Here is an 8,636-nt window from a genome sequence, read left to right as displayed (position 1 = left end):
TATCGGACTGAGACTCTCCTTTGACAGACAAGGAGAGAGAGCTTAATGGAAAGATACCCTACGAATCGGCAGTAGGAAGTATCATGTACGCAATGGTGACGACCCAACCCGACCTAACCTATGTCGTAGGGGTGGTCAGCCGGTACATGTCAAACCCAGGAAAGAAGCATTGGGAGGCCGTCAAGCACATGCTTAGGTATCTAAAAGGAACCCTCGATGTACAACTGACTTTCAAACTAACAACCTTAGCCGAAGTCGAAGGCTACACTGATTCCAACTATGCCAAGAACACGGACAATCGGAAATCAACATCAGGCTACATCTTCACCTATCATGGAGGTCGAAACTGCAAGAGTGCACGGTTTTGTCTACCACAAAAACCGAGTACATTGGAAGCAATGAAGGAAGCGATCTGGTTGCATCGACTAAATGTCGACTTCGGAACTGCAAACCGAAACGACCGACTAGCGCCGACCATCTATTGCAACTCACAGAGCGCAATACACCTCATCAACAATCCCGTCTATCATGCGAAGACGAAGCACATTGAGGTGTAGTATCATCATATCCGGGAGCTTGTAAACGAAAAGAAACTCGAAGTTCATCATCGAGCTGAACATCATCGATTGCCTGACGAAGCCACTCCCAAATCTACGCTTCAGAGCACTAAGGACGAAAATGGGGCTACCACAGCGACCGAGCAGAAGAAAGCCGAATGAGGAGCAGAAGTTAAGATCTGATCGGAACAATAACGACACATCCTATACATCTGCCGACTCACTTGCATGCCGACCGACTTGTAACATATAAACTTAGATCAATTTTGTAATCTAGGCTTACAGGGGAGATAACCCCAAACACTTGTACATGCAAGAAAGAGTAGTCCTTTTACGGAGGAGTTTGTTGGCATAAAAGGCCGACTCCTTCCAAATTGTATCCGTCCGAGTGCGAACTCGGTAATAAGTTAGGGCTTAGTATATAAGTGAATACCTAACATTGTAATGTGTGATGACAAGAAGAATACTGTATATCTAAGAGAGAACGAAGTAATAAGAAGCTTTCCATTAAAGCTCAATCTACTATCTAAGTCTCGATTCACTGTCGTCCACATACAGTAGGAGGATGAGAAAATCTCCTCCGTCAAACATCTTCAAAAACACGCAGTGATCGGCCTACATTTTTTGGTACCCATTGTCGGTCATGAAGGAGTCGAACTTCCGGTACCATTGCTGGGGAGCTTGCTTCAGTCCGTATAAGCTCTTCTTCAACTGGCATACCAGCTGCTCCTTCCCTTTTCTGAAGAATCCTTCCGGTTGTTGCATGTAGATCCCTTTCTCGAGGTTGCCATGTAGGAATGTCGTCTTCATGTCTAGTTGCTCTACCTCGATGTCCATGCTTGCCACTATGCTCAACACCATTCGAATGGATGTCATCTTCACTACCGGGGAAAAGATCTCATCGAAATCCACTCCTTTCTTCTGCTGGAAGCCCTTCATCAGAATGCGGGCCTTATACCTTGGTGGATCTCCGGAGTTCCCCAGTTTCAACTTGTACACCCACTTGTTCCGAAGTGCCCTCTTTCCTTTCGGCAACTCCGTCAGCTCATATGTATGGTTCTCATGCAAGGAATCCTTCTCATCCTGCATGGCACTCAACCACTTGTGGTTGTGGGTGTCTTTAATTGCTTCTTCGAAACTTTCTAGCTCCCCCTCATTGGTCAGCAACACATGCTCTTCATCCGGAAATCTCCGGCGGGCTTTTCTCTCTCTGACAGGATATCTTCTTCCTTGGTTCTCGGCTACCAGTTCCTCCGTTTCTTATTCATCCGAATCTGTTGAGAATCAAAGTCAACTTCCCATAGAAATAGGTTTCACACTAAGCTCATGGACATACCAGGCTAGTCTTGTAAATAGTAGAAAGGGCCCTTGCCCTAGTTTAGTTGGTATTTAAACCAACCTTTAGTAACTTTGTTACTGTTGGATGATAATATACAGTCTTCTTGGTTAAGAACTATGTCTTGACTCCAGAACTCCTTCTTTTCGACCAAATCCCACACTCGGTATCCAAACTCATCATCACTGTATCCAAAAAATATGCATGGTCGGGACTTCGGATCCAATTTCTCTCGCTTGCCCTTTGCTACATGCACGTAGGCGAGACAACCGAACACCTTTAGATGCCGGTAGGACACGTCTTTACCGGTCCATACCTTTTGCGGTGAGTCTCCTTCCAAGGGTGTTGAGGGTGATCTGTTTATCGCATAGGTTGTTGTCAGCAGCAACAACCGAACACCTTCAGATGCCGGTAAGACACGTCTTTACCTGTCCATACCTTTTGCGGTGAGTCTACTTCCAAGGGTGTTGAGGGTGATCTGTTTATCACATAGGTTGTTGTCCAGAGTATGCATGTGCTAGCATACTCCAGACTCTCTCAATTACAATACGGTTCATCCTCTTGGCCAATCCCTTTACCTCCGGTATCTTCGGCACAATAAATTCAAGCTGGATTCCCTTCAACCGGAAATACTCCTCGAACTGCCCCCGGTATTCTTCTTCATTGTCCACTCAAACCACCTTTAGCTTCCGACCGATTTCCCTTTCAATTCTCGTGTGGAAGTCCTTGAAGATGGACAATACCTGATCCTTCGTCTTTAGCGGTGAGACCCACAGTTTCCGATTGTGGTCTTCTATGAAAGTCACGAAGTACTGCGATCCAGCATGTGACTTCGTATCCACTTGGCATACATCAGTATGCACAAATTCCAGCGGTGCATTCCGTCTCGACGGTAGTCTTGTCTAGAAAGAGGTTCGGTTTTGCTTGCTGGCCAAGCAATCAGTGCACTTCTCAAGATGCACGTCTTTCACCTCCGGAATGAGGTTGTCCTCGACAAGCTTCCACATCCCCTTCTGGCTCATATGGCACACATTTGCTTCCCCACAGCATAATCGAGCATGCATCACATACAATGTGTTGGTTTTCCGTGCCCGAGGCATGATCAGGCTCCGCTTGCAGAACTTCATGACACCATTCTGGATGCTACGCATGTAGCCTTCATCATCCAGCCGACCAGCTGATATCAGGTTCAATCAAACCTCCGGAATGTGTCGAACATCTCTCTCAACACTAGTTTGCACCCGCTCGAAGTCATCAGACACACATCTCCAATGCCGACAATTCGGCATGCTCCTTCATTTCCCATCTTTACAGATCTGAGATCTCCAACCTTGTAGGATGAGAAGCCTTTCTGGTCGGGGGTTAGGTGAAACAACGGGCCCGAATTGACCACCCATGTCGATTCATCGCCGACAAGGTTTGCTTAATTTTTCTCACTAATGAGCAGCAATTAGCAGAGCTTGAAGTATGTTTCCTTTTAAGTGAAATGTGATTTTATCCGCTTGAATAAATAATTGAGAAATGTTGTTACTTTTATTAAACAATATACCTCGTATATTTGATACGAGTGAAATTGACTTCCATCTGCTAATATGTTAAGCTTTATGTTATCCAAGACAAATTTTTTATCAAATTAAAAGATTCCTCACTGATTGGGAATAGACTGAATAATTCTAACCCACTATAACATACAAGATTTAATTAGATATTTATGCACTTTAGGTTTTTCAACACGCATTATCCTTTTCAATTTGATATGTATGAATATTTGGAATTGGAGGCAACCATTGTAACTCACTACATGTAGATTATGTCACCACAAGGTTTTATGTCTTGTATTTGTCAATTATGATACTGTTTTCGTATAAGATGCAACTTGAACTAGACTTGATGTTTCCATTGCCGCGACTTGAACCCCGGTGGCTTGGGTGAAAGCCGAGTATCCTTACCAACTAGACTACAAAAAAGTATGGACTTGACAAAGTTGAAGGATGTTTCCCTAAAATAAAATAAAATCTCAATTAACCATCAATTGCGGAAACGCAAGATGACACATGATATCGTAGTGTTGGCTTCGTGGTTGTTTGTTTACTAAAGGAGAGTGTGAACTCGGTAATAAGTTCGGGCTTAGTATATAAGTGAATACCTAACATTGTAATGTGTGATGACAAGAAGAATATTGTATATCTAAGAGAGAACGAAGTAATAAGAAGCTTTCCATTAAAGCTCAATCTACTATCTAAGTCTCGATTCACTGTCGTCCACATACAGTAGGAGGATGAGAAAATCTCCTCCGTCAAACATCTTCAAAAACACGCAGTGATCGGCCTATATTTTTGGGTACCCATTGTCGGTCATGAAGGAGTCGAACTTCCTGTACCATTGCTAGGGAGCTTGCTTCAGTCCGTATAAGCTCTTCTTCAACTGGCATACCAGGTGCTCCTTCCCTTTTCTGAAGAATCCTTCCTGTTGTTGCATGTAGATCCCTTCTTCGAGGTCGCCATGTAGGAATGTCGTCTTGACGTCTAGTTGCTCTACCTCGATGTCCATGCTTGCCACTATGCTCAACACCATTCGAATGGATGTCATCTTCACTACCGGGGAAAAGATCTCATCGAAATCCACTCCTTTCTTCTGCTGGAAGCCCTTCATCAGAATGCGGGCCTTATACCTTGGTGGATCTCCGGAGTTCCCCGGTTTCAACTTGTACACCCACTTGTTCCAAAGTGCCCTCTTTCCTTTCGGCAACTCCGTCAGCTCATATGTATGTCATGCAAGGAATCCATCTCATCCTACATGGCACTCAACCACTTGTGGTTGGGGGTGTCTTTATTTGCTTCTTCGAAACTTTCTAGCTCCCCCTCATTGGTCAGCAACACATGCTCTGCATCCGGAAATCTCCGGCGGGCTTTTCTCTCTCTAAGAGGATATCTTCTTCCTTGGTTCTCGGCTACCAGTTCCTCCGTTTGTTATTCATCCGAATCTGTTAAAAAACAAAGTCAAGTTCCCATAGAAATAGGTTTCACACTAAGCTCATGGACATACCAGGCTAGTCTTATAAATAGTAGAAAGGGCCTTTGCCCTAGTTTAGTTGGTATTTAAACCAACCTTTCGTAACTTTGTTACTGTTGGATGATAATATACAGTCTTCTTGGTTGAGAACTCTCTCTCTTTTCTCTTTGTTGCATAACACACACAATCTTTCTGCTACATACAATCACTCTCATTTCTTTACATGGTATCAGAGTGCGTGGTAGCTTGATCCAAGCCCAGACCAAAAAAACGCATTCACGAAGAGCTGGCTAATCACTTCACAACATTCGCATAGACCAAGGAAACAGAGAAGAAATCACCATGAATACTCATATGGGAAGTGCTCTTCCTACGGAGAAGCTCGACAGGAAAAACTTCACATCTTGGGAGTACAAGATGTATCAGTACCTTGTCGGATAAGGATATTGGAGCTATATTGAAGGAGCTCGTGAAACGCAACCCAACCCGCCACACGTCGACTACCCAGTATGGGAGCAGGTCGCAAGCCATGTGTTATATGCCTTGCATAATGCGTACATGATCACATGCTTGGCTATATTCGAGAGCCGAAAATGCCGAAAGAAGCGTGGGGAATCTCGAGAAGATCTTTGCGGCCAAAACGGTTGCTTGCAAGCTCCAGCGTCGTTAGTAGTGGAATGACATTCAACAAAGGGACGTGTCAATCGGCAACTACACCTTGAAGATCAAGGAGTTGTGTGATGCCCTTGGGTCGATCAATGTTGGCATTGACGATGAAGAAATGGTGCAAATATGCCTCAAGGGCTTGGCACCTCAATTCAGCACAATAAGGTTCGCCGTCCTCGCAAGAGAGAATCCTCCCACCTTTTTCGATCTCTAGTCAATATTGTTGGTCGAGGAAAATCACACCCAACAAAGAAGCAACGCACCAAAGGGTTAGGTGCTCTACTCCCAATCGAATGATGGAAGAAATTTCGGCTGTGGAAATAGAGCTCGATTGGGACAAGGCCGTCACGGTCAGCAGACCCAAGGGCGTAACTCCCACTAATGGCAAGCGGACAGGAACAATCCAAGAGAGTTTGGCAGAAGGGGGAATCATCATGTCAGACCAAGAAACCGTAATAACACAATCAAATGTGGATACTGTGGAAAACTCGGTCACTACGAAGAGGAGTGCCGAAAGAAGAAGCAAGAGTCGGCTTCAACCAACCGATAGTTCATGAATTACGCATCGAATTTTGACTACAACGATCGTAGCGGAATGCTCACGAATTATGCATCGAATTCCAACTACGACGATCGTAGAAAAATGTTCATGATGAGGCACAAAGCACACTTAATGGCGACACAAGGTGAAATAAGCAGCACACCCTCTGAGAATGTATGGTTTGTTGACTCGGGAGCATCCAACCACATGACGTCTCATGAAGATTGGTTTTGAGAATTACGAAAACCCAAACGTCCCGGATATGTCGAGATAGGTGATGACATGACTCATCCAATATAGCATATTGGGAACGTCCCATTCGGAAATGACAACAAACAAACCTACCTCAAGAACGTAGTGCATGTTACTACTATCACGAAAAACCTAGTCTCGGTCGGCTAGATTGTCTATCAAGGAATGCAAGTACGATTCAACAATGATGGTTGCTTCGGTACACCGGTGGTACGATGGATTACGATGTCAGATACAGGTCAAATACGATAATTCGACTTGAAGAGTACACAGACGCGGATTGGGCAGGTTATAAAGTGGATAGACGGTCAACATCAGAATTCATCTTCTCCCTCGGTAGCAGAGAAATCTTATGGAGTAGCAAGAAGCAACCGACAGTCGCACTGTTGAGCACAGAGGCCGAATACAAGGGCGCGGCAGTCGCCGTGTGCGAAGTCGTATGGCTCAAGTGTATACTTAAGGATCTGGGCATACCCATCAAGGATCCGATTTGTCTATACTGCGACAACATGAGCAGTATCTACCTAGCACGGAACCCCGTATTCCACATGCAGACTTCGGACTAAGCATGTCGAAGTGTAGTACCACTTCATCTGCGAACGCGTTATCGCATTGCTACGCGCGTGCGTGGCGAAGGGCGGGACCGCGGGGGTCTTGGACTAAGGAGTAGAGGAGAAGGAATCGGACATGGAATGGAAGCTTTGCTCAAGAAGAAGAAGAATGAACAAGAGGAAGATGGAGACAAGATGATCAACAAGATATATTAAAACGAAATGAACGATTACAAAATGGTGGCCGCATAGGCCGCACCAAACGACTACTCGAAACCCTAACTGACGAAGATGAAGATAAAGATAAAGAAACCCTAACCCTAACCCTAACGCTCGACCTATGTGGTATACCTCGCACACTCAAAATAGGCAACCCCCACAATGGTGCCTTCCCTCTCCTTTTATAGCACAAGGAGGGAAGACCGTTTACAAAAGTGAGACTAAAATATCCCCTTTCATTCAAAGGGGACATTTGCCTTGATTTGGGGAGGGTGAGATTGATGGCCCCTTAACTCCCACCTCCACACAAACAACTAGGTACCTATGTACCGCATAGTACCTCTCTCTCTCTCTCTCGCGCGTGGATGTGCGCACAAGACCACATCACCTTTATGCCTTAGGGATCCTATGGGGCATTTCTAGCACCATACACTTTACCCTTATTACTATTACAAATACATTATGTACATGTGCAACGTTGCACATCACTCTTTGGCTCTCGTTGCTCGGGTTTCCGCTTGTGGACGAAAATCTTCACGACAACGTGCAAGCTGGAGATATAGCCTTACACCACATCAGAATGAATCTACAGGTAACCTACATTTTCACAAAAGCCCTAGGTATCGACAAGCTGTGGCGATTCACGTCGAACGTTGGCCTATCTATTCTCGACTAGCTGAGCTTGAGGGGGAGTACAAAATAGTGAATAGCACAGTCCCGATCTATTGATTGAAGCCAAACAATCGAAGTGCGAAGTGTTCCGAAGACCGATCCGAAACAATTTTTCGATATCCAGAAGTTGTGTTCGAAGGGCGTGTTGAGAATCGAACTCAACATCCCATAGAAATAGGTTTCACACTAATCTCATGGACATACCAGGCTAGTCTTGTAAATAGTAGAAAGGGCCCTTGAGCTAGTTTAGTTGGTATTTAAACCATCCTTTTGTAACTTTGTTACTGTTGGATGATAATATACAGTCTTCTTGGTTGAGAACTCTCTCTCCTTTCTCTTTGTTGCATAACACACATAGTCCTTCCACTACATGCAATCATTGTCTTTTCTTTACAGAATCTGATTCGGCGTCTTGTCTAGTTCCAGTGTCCTGATCTTCTTCTTCGATCGGTTCAGTCTCTTGTCTGACTCTGGCTAATTCTTCGAGTGTTATCTGGCTTCCGACCGGATCCGTAAGACACCTTCAGATGCCGGTAAGACATGTCTTTACCTGTCCATACCTTTTGCGGTGAGTCTACTTCCAAGGGTGTTGAGGGTGATCTGTTTATCACATAGGTTGTTGTCCGAAGTATGCATGTGCTAGCATACTCTGGACTCTCTCAATTACAATACGGTTCATCCTGTTGGCCAATCCATTTAGCTCCGGTGTCTCCGGCACAATAAATTCAAGCCGGATTCCCTACAATATCTGTTCCTTCGTCTTCAACGGTGAGACCCACAGTTTCCGATTGTGGTCTTCTATGAAAGTCACGAAGTACTGCGATCCAGCA

This window comes from Azolla caroliniana, unplaced genomic scaffold (assembly GCF_043228905.1).
Source record: "Azolla caroliniana isolate FFs.n. ecotype wild unplaced genomic scaffold, voAzoCaro1.0.p SCAF_7, whole genome shotgun sequence".
NCBI classification, from domain to species: domain Eukaryota; kingdom Viridiplantae; phylum Streptophyta; class Polypodiopsida; order Salviniales; family Salviniaceae; genus Azolla; species Azolla caroliniana.
The sequence above is the reverse complement of the archived record's forward strand: the minus strand, read 5'-3'. Positions refer to the sequence as shown.